Raw genomic sequence first — 16,457 nt, 5'->3', positions numbered from 1 at the left:
GATTGCGGAAAAACGGGATTTTTTTATCTCGAGAGGTGTAAGACACTCGGGTTCTGTACTTAGGTCTGGAAGTGATCTTTTGGTCGAAGTTCTGGCATGTGTGGTTGGTACTTGGGACCTGTCCTGCGGCTGACTTCACTTGCAAGTAGTTAGACTGGAGAGCCTGTGTTGAAGTTCTTATTGTACCAACAGTGTGACTTTAAACATCTCGGACTACTCATTTGCTGAGGGCACACTTATTCGTTTTTGGTTTACCAGTCTTGACGTTTGGTATCCTTGTGCGCTCTGTCATGAAAGTGATCCAAATTGGTCTTGGCACGACCAGCGAACGTGTGTGTCACACACTGAAATCTACCATGATTTCACGGCTCTGGTAGAGAGTAAATTGTGATCCGTCTGCCTGATCGTTAAACCATGAGATTTTGCATTTCTTTCGTGGCCGCGATCGCTTCAAAGGTGCTGCCTTACGCCTCGTCTCCGTCGCATACATCTCGCCAGCAGCAAGCACGAAGCAAAACGGGTAACATACTGCTGCTCCGGCCTTGTCAGGGCGTGCAGATCTCAATCACCACTTGCTCTCAGCTGCACATGTACAGACTTCTGTAGATTATCAATCAAAGTCTGTTCAGTGTCAGATCAATTCAGATTGCGTTATCCACATTTTTAGGGCCAGAGTACTTGACTCACTTCTGCCACCCAGGATCCTTGTCCTTAGTTCTCTTAACCCAACTGTTAGTTATTTACTGTATTCAATCAATAACTATAATTTATGTCTGTTCTTTTTAATAAATGTTATTAGTAAAGTTTACTACACTCTCAATCATTTTATATAGTCAGCACGATGGGTTAACTTTCATTGTGGCGTCCCATGCCGGGATAACTTTCAAATAATCAGATATAAAACACATACAACATATCATATTAGTTATCAAAGATCAATTAAAGTAATATTCTTTACTGGCTGTGGACATAAACTTTTTGTTACGTTATTCACCGTAATACTGTCTGTTGAAATTGTAGCAAGCAGAAAGATTGTTTGAATTTACTCATTGCTAAGGACTGTCATTTACCTAGCTGTTACTTTGATGTTTCTTTGTAATACAAATTACAAATTATACCACAAGCTATAAATTAGAACTGCTTTGACAGTGAAATTCAGTGTCCAAGTTACGTAAAGTTTTACTGCCAGTTTTTATTACGAAAGTTATTCTATTTTTAGCAAATGAATTAATACTCGCTTTTGCATCATTCTGTTTCTGACATTATTCATACTACAACTAAAGATTTCATTATCATGTAATTGTCCAAAAGTTGGAAAAATTTAGTTTTGATTATCTAATACATTTATAGTCACTCCTTTTTCAGTCCATTTTCTGATTATCTCGGTTAATACAAAGGGACAGGATGGCTACTACTTGGATAATGACTTAGGAAAATTATTTACGTAACAATATGCACGAAAACAATGTTATTGAAGCTATAAAATTCCAACTATGCTGGTCACTCTATTACACTTCTAGTTATAAAAAGTCTATATCGTACCACACTTCATGATGCTGTTCGTTTGTCGAGTGGCTTCATTTAGCGGTAAATAAGGCACAGGTTGATCTTTCCATGCCATAGCCAATAACAAGGGCCCACAGTACCGGTACTCTTGATGTTATCTGAAATACTCTTGCTGTATTTGGGCTGTGCCCAAAGCTTGCCCATATTAAACATCCGACAAAACAACCAATTTCAGTTTTCATTACTCCGAACTTCGGAAACAGACTTTTTGTCTCCGCACTTTTGCGCAGCCACACCGGCGAATACACACAACCAACGACACCATTCATCTCCTCGCGACTCCCAGCCGCTACATTTTTGGCGCGCTCGCACGCCCATCGGTAATGCATTTACAATTTATTACGCTCTTTGATAACAGCTTTTCCCTGACTAGGCCAGCGTGTCTACTTACAAATGTTAACATTCCATGCGTATTCTGTTTCTTAAGGAACAAATAGCATTTGTAACTCTATAACATATTTACAAAATTAATATTCAGCACAACTAATAAAACAAATTTTTTGAAAAATACCTAGAAAATTTATGATCATCCACAGAGTTGTGGTGTTATAGGACCACTGTAGGAAGTTTGTCATCTTACACCTAGCACACTGGGAAACGATGGGATCTAAGTGAGGATGCAGGTTCTCCAACTAACGAAGATGGATGTAATAAATTTCGGCAGAACATTGTGTTAAGTGTTTCTCGTGGCTGTTGCATTATTATTACTATTATTGTTATTATTATTATAGTTCATATATGTCAGCAAGTGCTGACATACATCTTTTAGCAAAGTATGCTGTTTACTGTATAATTAATCTGTGCACTAGAAACGTGCACGTGTGGACATCCAGTATCACAGGCATATATTCAGGAAGAGCAAAATAAAATTTGCCCCTTAATATTTAAACTGACTGACGGAGGATTGACCCTTGTTAACGAGCATCACAGAATATGCTTGACATGACCACTGTTGACATCGTTTTGCCACTATGCGTTGCAGACTTCCAAACTTGCTCTTGCACAAATAGTTCTGCACACGTTTTCCCACGAATTGTACTTCGCATTACACTCGAAAGTTGAACACTTGCTACTTTGCCGTGAGCACCATTTTGTGTTGAATGTAACGGGTCACTGAAGACATCTGCTTCTCTCATTCATACGCAATGGTAAAGGAAGGCACTTGACAGAGAACATGCCGGAGTTGCGAATGCGCAGACATGTGGCAGTATCTTGGATTTAAACATGACTGGTATCTAGTTGGTCTCATATGTTGGCTACAATGTCTTCGGAGTATGATTGTTGTCCCACCAAGCTAGATAGACCAACGATTACATTTGTAGGAAAGGAATCTATTTATTAATATCGCTGGCAAAGACGGTATTTAATTGACTAATACATATTCTTTAGATGAATTTAAAACAGTTTGGTGGAAATCAGATTTATTTAATTTCGCATTTAGTAACTTCAAATTATTCTGACCACATTAAAGAAGCTACGCTAGAAAAGTGTCATATTCGTAGAAACAGCTCTGTATAATGTTACCGTCTTTCAAACTAAATTAGCGACTCATCGGTAGCAGGGAGTTCTTAATGTGCATTAGGCCTCATTATATCACAGGTGATCTATGGAAATGAATCATGTATTGCGAAAAAAGAAGATAATCGAAAACTTTAGATATGGTGTTACAAAAGGAGCAGAAAATAGAATGGACTGGTAAAATAAGGATCCGTGAGGGAAACCAAAGAAAAGATTGAGTGATGGGAAATTTGATAACACTTCAAGGAAGAACATCCATGGCACTAGTCGGAGTTGTAGACGGCAAAACTTGCAATGAAAGACGGATACTGAAAGAAAAATACAACAAATATTTGACGTCGGGTCTATCAGCTACTCTAAGACGAAGAGATTTCCACAAGAGTGCCAATCGGGCGGCCCCATCAAACCAGTCTGAAGATTAAAGCACGTCCCCATTCCCTCCCAAAAAAGAAAGAAACAAAAACATGTGTTAAGAATATCTTACAGACTGACAAGTCCCTAACGGAAAGTAAGTTTGTTTCAACTGCTGCAACCACCTAATGAAGGAAGTTATTCACATCAGGTACTCCTGTCGGACAGATGTGAGAAATTTTTCGATGCCATCAGCTCATTATCTCATAAATAATTCACCATTAAAAAAATTCTATAATGTGACGTAAATTTCATATTCTGCAATGAGCAACGAGCTTGAACTAAACGCCAGATTCCCGAAACTAAATAGGCAGTGTGCGTAACTGAAATAAAATATCAGTGAACTCACAATCATTTATGCGAAAAACAATGAACCAGATTTGCATACTTTATACGCAGCTCGTCCGAGCAGCAGCGGCAATCACCCTCGCATTTTACATGTATTGGCATTCAATGTTTGAAAATTACTCTGTTACACAGTTACTGGTGTGTGGCTTTACTTTCCGAAATAAACAACACTCGACAGTATCTCGAGGACGGAATTAATGACATCCTCGAGTTAGACTTCTACTCAGCTAAAACCCCATTCCAACGGTGTATGTAAGGAAACGTTTGAAAAGCTGACTACCTGATTACTTTTTTACTCTGATTTCTCTGTCATAGTCCGCAGATCGTGGTCTAGCGGATACTGTTGCTACCTCTGGATCACGGGGTCCGGGTTTGGTTCCTGGCCGGGTTGGGGATTTTCTCTCCCACGGGACTGGGTGTCTGCGTTGTCCTCATCATTCCATCATCTTCAATGAAAAGTGGCGAGATTGGTCTGTTTTCAGATTGAGAAAAAGTACGGGCTCTGATGACCGAGCAGTTGAGAGCCCCACAAACCAATCATCATCATTATCATTTCTGTCATAGAGGCATCCGTACAAAGAGAACTTCTGATGCACACCACAGTACTAAATACGTCCGATCACATTTAGCACTTACTTCGAAAGACGACATTCGTATAACTAAGCGCACATACAACAAATATTTTTTCTTGGTGACAGTGTTAAATTTTCGACGAAGATTAACAGTTAAATTCTGAATCAGTGAAAGGTCAATGTGATTCTAATGTAGAAGAAGCAAAATGAACAATTGTTGTCAGACACGAGAGTGTTAAAGCCTGGCTTCAAGATATGGTCTATATCATCCTAAGGTTGTTCGGCGTGATTCAGATCAATGCTTTGAACAACTTAGTCAACAAAAAACACTTTATTGCTTTAGAAATGTGATGTGATAATTCTGATCCAAAAAACGACCTAATTTAGATATGTTACCTATATATGAGAAGCCCGCCTCTGACTACAGTGTTCTCCTAAACATGCGTGGACACACTACCACTGACGAAACCTAACGTTCTATCATTCCGTCCCATCTTCTTGTCGATGTTTTCCATCTATTCCTTTCCTCCCCGATTCTGCGCAGTATCTCCTCAGTCCTTACATTAACAGTCCACCCAATTTTCGAAATTCTTCTCTAGCATCACATCTCAAATGCGTCGACCCTTTTCTGTTCCGGTTTTCCCACAGACCATGTTTCACCATTATATTATTTTATGCTCCAAATGTACATTCTCAGAAATTTTTTCGTCAAATTAAGGACAATGTTTGATACTAGTAGCCATCCTTTGGTTAGGGATGCTCTTTTCGGCAGTATTATCTGATTTTTATGTCCTTCCTCCATCCACCATAGGCTATTTTGCTGCCTAGGTAGCAGAATCCCTTAACTTCGTCTACTTCGTGGTCCCCAATTTTGATGCTAACTTTCTTGCTGTACTCATTTCTGTTACATTTCAGTACTTTCGTCTTTCTTCGATTTACCCTCAATCCATATTCTATACTGATTACACTGTCCGTCCCAACCAAAAGATTCTGTAATTCTTCTTCACCTTCACTAAGAATAAATACCAATGTCATCAACAAATCTTATTTCTGATATTCTTTGATCTTGAGTTTTAATTCCACTCTTGTAATTTCCTTTTGTCTCTGTCATTGGTTCCTCGACGTATAGCTTGAACAATAGTGGCGAATGACTATATCGATATTTTACACATTTTTTAATCCGTGCAATTCGTTCTTTGTCACACAGTCTTGTTTTTGTTCTCTGTTGGCTCTTGCACGTATTAAATATTACCCCTATTTCTTTCATCTTGCACAATTTGTTCCAGGTCGACAAATCCAATGAATGTGTCTTGAGTTTTCTTCAGTCTTGCTTCCATTATCAACGGCAACGTCAGAACTGCCTGTCTGGTTCCTTTACCATTCCTATAGCCAAACTATTCCGCATCTAATAGAACCTCAACCTTCTTTTTCGTTCTTATATATATTATCCTTGTCATCAACTTGAGTGCATGAGTTGCTACGCTGAATGTGCGATAATTCTCGCACTTGTCTGCTCTTGCTGTCTTCAGAATTGTGTTATATCTCCAGTCTCATTCATTCTACACAATAACATGAGCAGTCGTTCCGTTGCCACTTCCCCCAATGATTTTAGAAATTCTGATGGAGTTTTGTCTGTCCCTTCTACCTTATTTGGTCTTAATCATTTCAAAGATATTTTCAATTTTGATTCTAATACTGGACCCTCTAACTCTTTCCTGTTGACTCCTGTTTCTTCTTCTATCACGTCGTCAAACAAATTCTTTCTACCTGTCCCTCTCTCTCCTCTGTATTTAACAGTGGCATTCCTATCGTACTCTTAATGTTACCGCCCTTGCTTTTAATTTCGCCGAAGGTTGTTTTTACTTTTATATATGCCTTTTCGTTTTCATCGCATTTTTCATGCGGCCATTTCGCCTTTCTTTCCCTGCAGTTTCCACTTATTTGATTCCTAAGTGTCTTACTTTTATGTATTCCTGAATTTCCCTGAACATTTATGTAGTCCACGTTCGTAGATCAACCGTCACCCGTGATTTCTTCGCACTTACCTTCCTTGTGCCTACGTTTTTCTTTCCAACTTTCGTGATCGGCCAATGTAGACATGTCCATCCCTTTCTTTTCCGTAGCGGTGCAACACTGAATGGAAGAAACACGCTGGGAATCAACTTTCGTGAAAGCAGACTGCAGTCTGTGAAGTTGCAGCATAAAGAAGAAGTCAAGTGTTTGCAATGAAGATTATTTCACAGATTGAAGAGTCACCAATACAAAAAATATTTAGATTACAGAACAGTACATCCACTTTGACCATAAGGATTCAGTACAGAGTGAAGCCATTAGCAGCTGCAATCAAAGCGAGTGGTGGAAAGGAATGAAAGACAGCCGGGACATGCTGCGCTGGAACACACTGCCACGTGGTTTGTAGGTGCATCTACAAAGCATCGACAGTGTTTGCAGGAGAACCGGAATGAATAAGTTACCAACACACCATATCTTGGGCAGCTTTGACGTGTGACATGTCAGTCGTACTTTCAGGCCAGTAAGCATAGAGTAATTAGATTCGTTTATCTTTCCCCTCATTAAATGGCTTAATGCAGGATCTTAAATTCAAATTGGGGGACAGATGATTTCGGAGATCATAACCTCCCTCTAATTACGTCATTCCAGCTTATCTATTGGGTTTGATGTTACACTAGGCTTTAATAACTTTCAGATCTCGTGAACACGTTTTTTATTATTTTCAAAACCACACTCGAACATTCCGTAATTTTCAATGACTTTAAAATACAGCTTACATTTCAGTATTGGTTAGAGGTACAGTATAATGAATGAGTCTGGTTTCCTTGATTACCAACGCTATGTTCATATAACGCTTTTCAGTAGGCACGTTGTGTCTCGAGAACATTCTCAATCACGAGACAAGTGTAAACTGCTACGAAGGAACAAATTGGAAACCAAGTGGATTACAACGCTAGGCAACGCTGGACAAGTGACACATGCTACATTTGTTTGTTCGCAACTACATTTTTCATCGTTACATCGTGCAAAAAACTTTCATTAGGAAACAATTCATTAAAACAACTTTACAATGTTTTACGAAAAGGTATATTTTAACAAAACAAAGAGTAACAGGTCTTTTGAATAGTCGAGAATAATGCATTGGAAGAGACCGCAGAGTGGTTCTGGGATACGCTACAAGAGACCGACAGTCTGTTGACAAACTGTTTTTGAAGACTTACAGCGCATAAAATACTAGCATCAGTAAAAGGTGGTAATAATACGGTTTTAAGACTTTAAAAATAAAGATAAGCTATGTGAGGCGTGAAGTAATCATTTATGAAGAACAGGTGGCGCACGTGCTTTGCAATTTCCGCCAGTGGGAGCAAATGCATAAACGCGATACAGGAAATTCAGACAATTTGAGAGAACGCTATCTCTGAATGTCCTATATCAGGTCCATTAATAGTATATGGCAACCATCCCAGATTGCCTTTTCTGATAACATTCCTTTACCCCCCAAATATCCGTTCAACTGAAGCACTATCCGACATACAGTCGTATAAAAACCAGTGCAGTATTATTGTTAATGGTACGTTGACAACTGTGCTAACCTACGTAACTTGTTCCCTTTTACCTCTATTACATGTTACATTTTTTTTCTAGGAAATAAGGGGGTTAGAACGTCATCCGGGCCGAATTGGAGCAGGAGAGGCACTACAGAACATTTTAATTTCCGCTGTCTATACTTTTACAAATAAATTCATGAAACTTTATAAGCATGACCAGAAATGATTCAAGATTCACATTCATAGCAGTGGAGGTTCAAAAACATAACAAAATAAATGTTTTTACACATGAAGTGTCATCATTTTTTCACTTACTGTTGGCTGCATTTGTTGGTATAGGTAGACTTTTCTTCATAGTAAGAGAGATTCATCCATGAATTTTGCACAGCAGTGCAACTTTACTTACAGGTGTATGAAACTCAACAATTGTCCAAATCTATTAAAAACTGTGGTAAAAATTGAGATAATTAACTATAAAATTTGAGCCTTTTCTAAACACGAAGTTTAAAATGTAACAGCTCATTCATTTTTTCATAAATTAAATAAATTCTACAGTTTCATACACCTGTAAGTACGGTTTGTACGCTGTGCAAAGTTCATCGTTGAATCTCTCTTACTTATGAAGAAAAGTGTACCTATAACAACAGATGCAGCTAATAGTAAGTGAAAATTGATGAAATTTCACATGTAAAAAAACATTTATTTTATTATATTTTTGAACTTCCACTACTGTGAGTGTGAATCCTGAATCCTTCCTGGCCATGTTGACGAAGGTTTATGAATTTATTTGTAAAAGTATTGACAATGGAAATTAAAATGCCCTGTGGTGCCTCTCCAGCTCCAAGTCGGCCCGTTTGGGGTTCTACCCCCCTTAAAGATAGCTCTTACAGAAATGGACGTTACTAGACATCAAATCATGAACTGCATTTGTACTTTTGACAGTTGATAGGAAATTACAAAATGGCTCTGAGCAATATGCGACTTAACTTCTGAGGTCATCAGTCGCCTAGATCTTAGAACTACTTAAACCTAACTAACCTAAGGACATCACACACATCCATGTCCGAGGCAGGATTCGAACCTGCGACCGTAGCGTTCGCTCGGCTCCGGACTGTACCGCCTTGAACCGCACGGCCACTCCGGCCGGCAGGAAATTACAACTGTAGTGATTAGAAGGGAGTGAGAAGGGGTAGGTTTACAGATGGCACACTTAAGATAATGTACATAAGATTCTATGGCCATAAAATTTTTTTTATGTAAAGAATTCTGCTAATTGATATTGCCCATATTGGCGCTTACTATCACAAGCCGGACACTAGTCATAAAAAGACTATGGGATGCTGTACCGCTAGATAACATCTCCAGATCCGTGGCAGTGTTAAACTTGAAGAACTGCAGCGACGTCTTGTAGGTTGATGAAACGTTTCACGCCATACAGGTTGCTGACACTAAGATTGGTAGGTGCCTAAGAAAGTAGACAGAAGGGACTGAGTGCCCATTTTTCCAATAACACAAATCGTGAGTTTGCTCCCACTGCTATGAGTAGCATTAGTTTTCAGCAGTGGAAGTCTTTTTCAAATTGCTAACACTTTGTTTGAATTAGAAAATCGAGAGATTTTTACCCGTAGAGAGCTCGTCGAACGACGTACTGGATTTGCAAATCGGCAGTGTTTGGCTATTCTCCGCTTAGAGCTCTGAAGAGCATCATTGAAAGTGATTTTCCTTGGGGATTCTGCGTTGCAGTCTGGGATAGGCTCTTCTCCGAGACTTTTCAGCTGACCGTTTTGTGGACTGTTCTTGCTGTGTTGGCAGAAGAGCCAACACCGTGTTGCTAGAGGAGGCCGAAATGCACGCGTTTAATTACACGCAGACTGGCGTGAGGTCTGGAACAATTAAAAGAGTTGAGTCTAATGAGAAAAGAACGTAGTTCTTGGAATATTTAACTTTAATCCATAATTGGTGTACATCGCTCTTGACGGTACATTAATAATAAGCTCAATATAAGTGGTAATGGCGCCTTGCTAGGTCGTAGCAAATGACGTAGCTGAAGGCTATGCTAACTATCGTCTCGGCAAATGAGAGCGTATTTGTCAGTGTAGCATCGCTAGCAAAGTCGGCTGTACAACTGGGGCGAGTGCTAGTAAGTCTCTCTAGACCTGCCGTGTGGCGGCGCTCGGTCTGCGATCACTGACAGTGGCGACACTCGGGTCCGACGTATACTAATGGACCGCGGCCGATTTAAAGGCTACCACCTATCAAGTGTGGTGTCTGGCAGTGACACCACATTTCTGCTGAGGCACTTCGACTGCTAACGACTTAACATCGACCTCTGCAACTACTTAGGTTGCAGTCTAGCTTCTCGCACCGCAGTATCGTGATAAGACTACGCTACCGATGTGACTGCAGGTACACACTGTGGTGTCACTGCCAGACACCACACTTGCTAGGTGGTAGCTTAAATCGGCCGCGGTCCATTAGTACATGTCGGACCCGCTTGTCGCCACTGTGTGATCGCAGACCGAGCGCCACCACACGGCAGGTCTCGAGAGACGTACGAGAACTCGCCCCAGTTGTACGACGACGTTGCTAGCGACTATACTGACGAAGCCTTTGCTCTCATTTGCCGAGAGACAGTTAGAATAGCCTTTAGCTAAGTTAATGGCTACGACTTAGCAAGGCGCCAATTGTGACAGTGCATGTATCTTAAGAGTCTCATTTGTATAGTCAAGAGAGATGTACCACAAGGAGTGATTAAAAGTTAAGTATATTCCAAAGATACGTATTTTCTTTATAGTATTCAATACGTATCCTGTTCCAGACTTCAAGCCATCATCCTGTAGCTTAGCGCGTGCCTTTCGGCTTCCTTCTCAGTGTGGCGTGACTAGCTTGTTACGCCACAACACACACTGTGTAGTCAGTTGTAGCTACAGTGTTGGAATGTTGAGGGGATCTTAATTTCAAATTACGTTGTGCCCAGTGGCTCACTCATAACTCAAGTAGCTGGGCTCCTGCGTGTGTTTTCTTTTACCCAAAAATGATCGATGATTTGGAATCATCTTTTTAATCACTGCCAGTGAAATGCGAGCACAGTTCCAGATGCTTTCCCCATCCCTTGCCTGTGGAGTTCGTAGTACCGTATTGTTCCCATTTTAATCAGGTATTGAACGGATTCGGAGTCCAGTTTCCTCTTATTTATTGGTTTAAAGAAATGACAGGTTCATTCACAAATAACGTTTTTGCTTTCTTTTCGTCCTTTCTTTCTAGCAATAAATTATGGCCAAAGCAGGACGATCTCTGATTTCAGCAATTAGATGAATCTCATAATCCATTGCGTCAATATTAATTGTGGCAAGGACCATACCCGTGGCTTATTTGGCAGAGTCGTTAGTTGCCCAATCGTTACCGTTGCTCACAGTTCGTCACATCATATCTGAATCGGAGAGGAGCGATATGCATATCGAGAAAGTTCACTCTGAAGCGTAGCGCCTTCGCATCGCTCCTGTCACTTGCTAGGACAATATCGTTATAGGCATGAGTCATCGACAGATGTCACCAGCTGACATGGACCTGAGTTACAGAGCTGCACGTAGTTGCACTAGTAGGCGGCAGAGGTCAGCAGTTGACAGTCAGTGCTAGCAGTCGTAGTCAAAAAAATGTTGTAAAATTATGTTTGATTAATATTTAATGTATTTGCATAATTAAAATTGTTTTATATGCGTAGTAATTAGCAGTGTGAGTGTTGTATGAGTGAAGAAGAACAGAAGTAAATGAAAATTGTTTTGTTTATTCACGAAGTACCGGTTAAACTATACAGGGGATTTACTATAATCAAATGTGCAGTGAGTTTACGGTACTAATAAATCGTGAGTATAGCACAAATTAATCGCTAATTTCAGAAGGAGCAATTTTATATTTGATACTTTTCTAAATTTATTTATTTATTTACCAATTGCCATAGATAGAAATGTTTTACTCTGATTGGTCATTGAAGTAAAGCGCGGGTTAGCGCGGGATAATACTGCAACCTGATTTGCTGTTTGTGATATCAGCCAATCAGAAAAATGCGGGCTCGCGCCAATCTACGCTGGGAACAAAGCCTTTGGTGTGATCTAGGTCAGTCAGGGCTGAGGGTTCGAACTAGTAACATCTCATTGAAAGCAGCTCCGACGAAAGTACTGTAAAATCGCGGATAAATGCTAATTACGAGTTCACGAAGTAGTACAGAGCGTATTTAAGTGAACGGTATAGTGAAATTCGTGTGGAATTTCGGACGGAATATCAAAATTATTGCTTTTGACTGTTAGTTAAAACCGCGTGGCGTGTTGTGCGATCTAAGACTGGAACAGGTATTACGTGTAGAGCAGAGCGCACAACATTTGAGCGAGCATTTTCATAACTAAACGATCCAGTGAACTTTATTAACTTCGGTAACGGGTGAAAATACCATAAACTGTCTACGTGTGTGATGGTGGTGTGTGTGGGAGCTTTACATTGTGTAGACACTAAGTACGGACTTGGCAGTATTAACTGTGATCTTTATCCTAAAAATACACCTGAAAATTTACATTGCCAAGTTAAAACTTTTATTTCAGTAGCTGGCCACATCCCGTTTACCGGACAATTCTATGTATGTTGCGACCTGCAGTAGACAGTAGTGGTCTAGTATTTCCTACTACAGCTTTTAGCTAGACAAATGAACATTGCTGGAGACTGGCAGGGCGGTGAAAAGAAACGTGCCGCGCCGCAACTCGATACAGATCCCACGCATGGCTTCCTTCTTGCCGCAGAACAGTGGCTCCTTGAATTCCCACGCACGACTCCCTTCGAGAGTCTTGCACAACTACCGTCTGCACGCTTCATTCTGAGTCCTGTTCGCTTACTATTACGTTACGGACCTTTCGCGAGATTAGCGGTGCGTGCTGTGTAATTTGTGGCAAATTCTGATTCTCTCAGCTGTCGCAACAGCGTTTCGCCAAAAGATCTTATTCCTCACACGTATTTCCATTGCATCTCACGGAACAGTCTTGTATTTTCTGAATCGACCGTTAAAAAAATCTCACAACACTGCTCTGAATTACTTCTGTGCATTTCTTTAACCCATATTGGTGCATATTCCAAACACTCGAACAGTACTCAAGAGTCGATTACGCGAACACCGTGTAAGTCGTATACTTTCCAGAACTCACCCGTTAAACCGTAGTGTGGCCATTTACCTTTCCAACAACTATAAATCCATACAGTACAAACCACTGCGAAGTATTCGGTACATGGTAATACCCATTGCATCAGTTATTAGCGTTCCTTACCGTTCTTTTCAACTCGACGTGAGGGAGAAATGATTGTTTCATCTTCTGCTATGGCCAAAAATAAATCAATAAATAACCGTTTCTCGGGCGATATTCCTGACACAGTCATTCTTACGGATGACAGGTGTCATCCACAAGATAACCCGTGTGTTTGGGAAGTCTGCACGTGTCTATGAATGATTTTCTGAGGTATTTGTTTAAAACTAAGTACAATACATTTAATGCACATGTACTGTAAGATATGTACTAGGTAAGAAGTATTTCCGGCGACAACTCGTAAATACACTTCTGGAAATGGAAAAAAGAACACATTGACACCGGTGTGTCAGACCCACCATACTTGCTCCGGACACTGCGAGAGGGCTGTACAAGCAATGATCACACGCACGGCACAGCGGACACACCAGGAACCGCGGTGTTGGCCGTCGAATGGCGCTAGCTGCGCAGCATTTGTGCACCGCCGCCGTCAGTGTCAGCCAGTTTGCCGTGTCATACGGAGCTCCATCGCAGTCTTTAACACTGGTAGCATGCCGCGACAGCGTGGACGTGAACCGTATGTGCAGTTGACGGACGTTGAGCGAGGGCGTATAGTGGGCATGCGGGAGGCCGGGTGGACGTACCGCCGAATTGCTCAACACGTGGGGCGTGAGGTCTCCACAGTACATCGATGTTGTCGCCAGTGGTCGGCGGAAGGTGCACGTGCCCGTCGACCTGGGACCGGACCGCAGCGACGCACGGATGCACGCCAAGACCGTAGGATCCTACGCAGTGCTGGGGTATCGGCAAGGACCATTCGCAACCGTCTCCATGAAGCTGGGCTGCGGTCCCGCACACCGTTAGGCCGTCTTCCGCTCACGCCCCAACATCATGCATCCCGCCTCCAGTGGTGTCGCGACGGGCGTGAATGGAGGGACGAATGGAGACGTGTCGTCTTCAGCGATGAGAGTCGCTTCTGCCTTGGTGCCAATGATGGTCGTATGCGTGTTTGGCGCCGTGCAGGTGAGCGCCACAATCAGGACTGCATACGACCGAGGCACACAGGGCCAACACCCGGCATCATGGTGTGGGGAGCGATCTCCTACACTGGCCGTACACCACTGGTGATCGTCGAGGGGACACTGAATAGTGCACGGTACATCCAAACCGTCATCGAACCCATCGTTCTACCATTCCTAGACCGGCAAGGGAACTTGCCGTTCCAACAGGACAATGCACGTCCGCATGTATCCCGTGCCACCCAACGTGCTCTAGAAGGTGTAAGTCAACTACCCTGGCCAGCACGATCTCCGGATCTGTCCCCCATTGAGCATGTTTGGGACTGGATGAAGCGTCGTCTCACGCGGTCTGCACGTCCAGCACGAACGCTGGTCCAACTGAGGCGCCAGGTGTAAATGGCATGGCAAGCCGTTCCACAGGACTACATCCAGCATCTCTACGATCGTCTCCATGGGAGAATAGCAGCCTGCATTGCTGCGAAAGGTGGATACACTCTGTACTAGTGCCGACATTGTGCATGCTCTGTTGCCTGTGTCTATGTGCCTGTGGTTCTGTCAGTGTGATCATGTGATGTATCTGACCCCAGGAATGTGTCAATAAAGTTTCCCCTTCCTGGGACAATGAATTCACGGTGTTCTTATTTCAATTTCCAGGAGTGTAGTTTCACTACGTCTCGGACAGTAGTCAACTTGTCAGTCTCTCTGCGAACGTCTTTGTCAACGATATTATCAAACCTTAGACATCTCAAGAGAAACTTGAATCGGTTTTCACTCATGCACAAGCAACATGATCCAAGTCCGCTGTCCTTTGAGTTATTATCCCATAACGACGATAAATTACTTATAGAACCCCTCAGAGATCCACACAGATATAACAATCTTATGGATGTCCCATTTCATTAGCATCCTTTTCAGTAGAAGAGTTATTACGAACATCGGTGATGTTAATATTAGAACGCTTTGCAATAATTGGTATTATATTTTTGTCTACGACTAAATTCAAAATATCAGTTTCTGTCTTTGGATACGAGCTTCATCTTTGGATCCAGGAAAATACGTAAGAATATTACGAAATCCTGTTCTAACAATGGTATGATATTTACTTTTCATCTGTTCAGTTATTCCATCTTTTCCTATAAAAAAGAAGACCTCTAGAATAACTTCTTCCTCTGATTCAGATTAATCATTTTCTGACACTTTTTACTCTGTTTATGAATCATGAGTGCTTTCATGTACAGAATACTCGATCTATGAATCAGCAATGTTACTGTCAGGATCTTCATCACTAGGCTCATGGAACCACTCCAGCCATACATCAGGATCTCTGATAAACTATGTCATAGGTTTACTTCACCTGTGACTAATTTTCCACAAATAAAAGTGAACAGAATATTCAGTTTTCTAAGGTAAGTATACTGTGTAAAAAGCAAATTAACTATGATTAGGCAGATGAAAGTTGGACTGAACCTAGCAAAGCAGTGAAGTAATATACACTAACTTTCTTTCACGCTGCAGAGATGGAAACCTCGCGAATGACCATTGACCTATGATACTGTTTCAAAAACTGTGTAACTTCCGTAACTGAAAACCAACAATGGCTGAAGCTAACGGACGGACAGTTGACGGAAAGGTGCTGAAAATTGTGTGAACTCAGTCCAGCCAAGTCAGAGACAACAGAGCGGGATAATTATGAACAAAGTGATTATAATTAAAGTTGAACTCCCAAAACATTGTAGAAATAACATCTCTGGTCACAATGATGACAAATTGCAACGGAATATTATCGGAGGATGGGGAAAACATATTGCAGAAGAAAAAAGTAGTGTGAAAATTGATCAGTAGATGGCGCTGTATGTGTGATAATACGTAAATTAAAACACCTGCCATGCGCACGACACATTGAAGTTGATATACAGGGTGTTTCAAAAATGACCGGTATATTTGAAACGGCAATAAAAACTAAACGAGCAGCGATAGAAATACACCGTTTGTTGCAATATGCTTGGGACAACAGTACATTTTCAGGCGGACAAACTTTCGAAATTACAGTAGTTACAATTTTCAACAACAGATGGCGCTGCAAGTGATGTGAAAGATATGGAAGACAACGCAGTCTGTGGGTGCGCCATTCTGTACGTCGTCTTTCTGCTGTAAGCGTGTGCTGTTCACAACGTGCAAGTG

This window comes from Schistocerca nitens, chromosome 7 (genome assembly GCF_023898315.1).
Source record: "Schistocerca nitens isolate TAMUIC-IGC-003100 chromosome 7, iqSchNite1.1, whole genome shotgun sequence".
NCBI lineage: Eukaryota > Metazoa > Arthropoda > Insecta > Orthoptera > Acrididae > Schistocerca > Schistocerca nitens.
The sequence above is the reverse complement of the archived record's forward strand: the minus strand, read 5'-3'. Positions refer to the sequence as shown.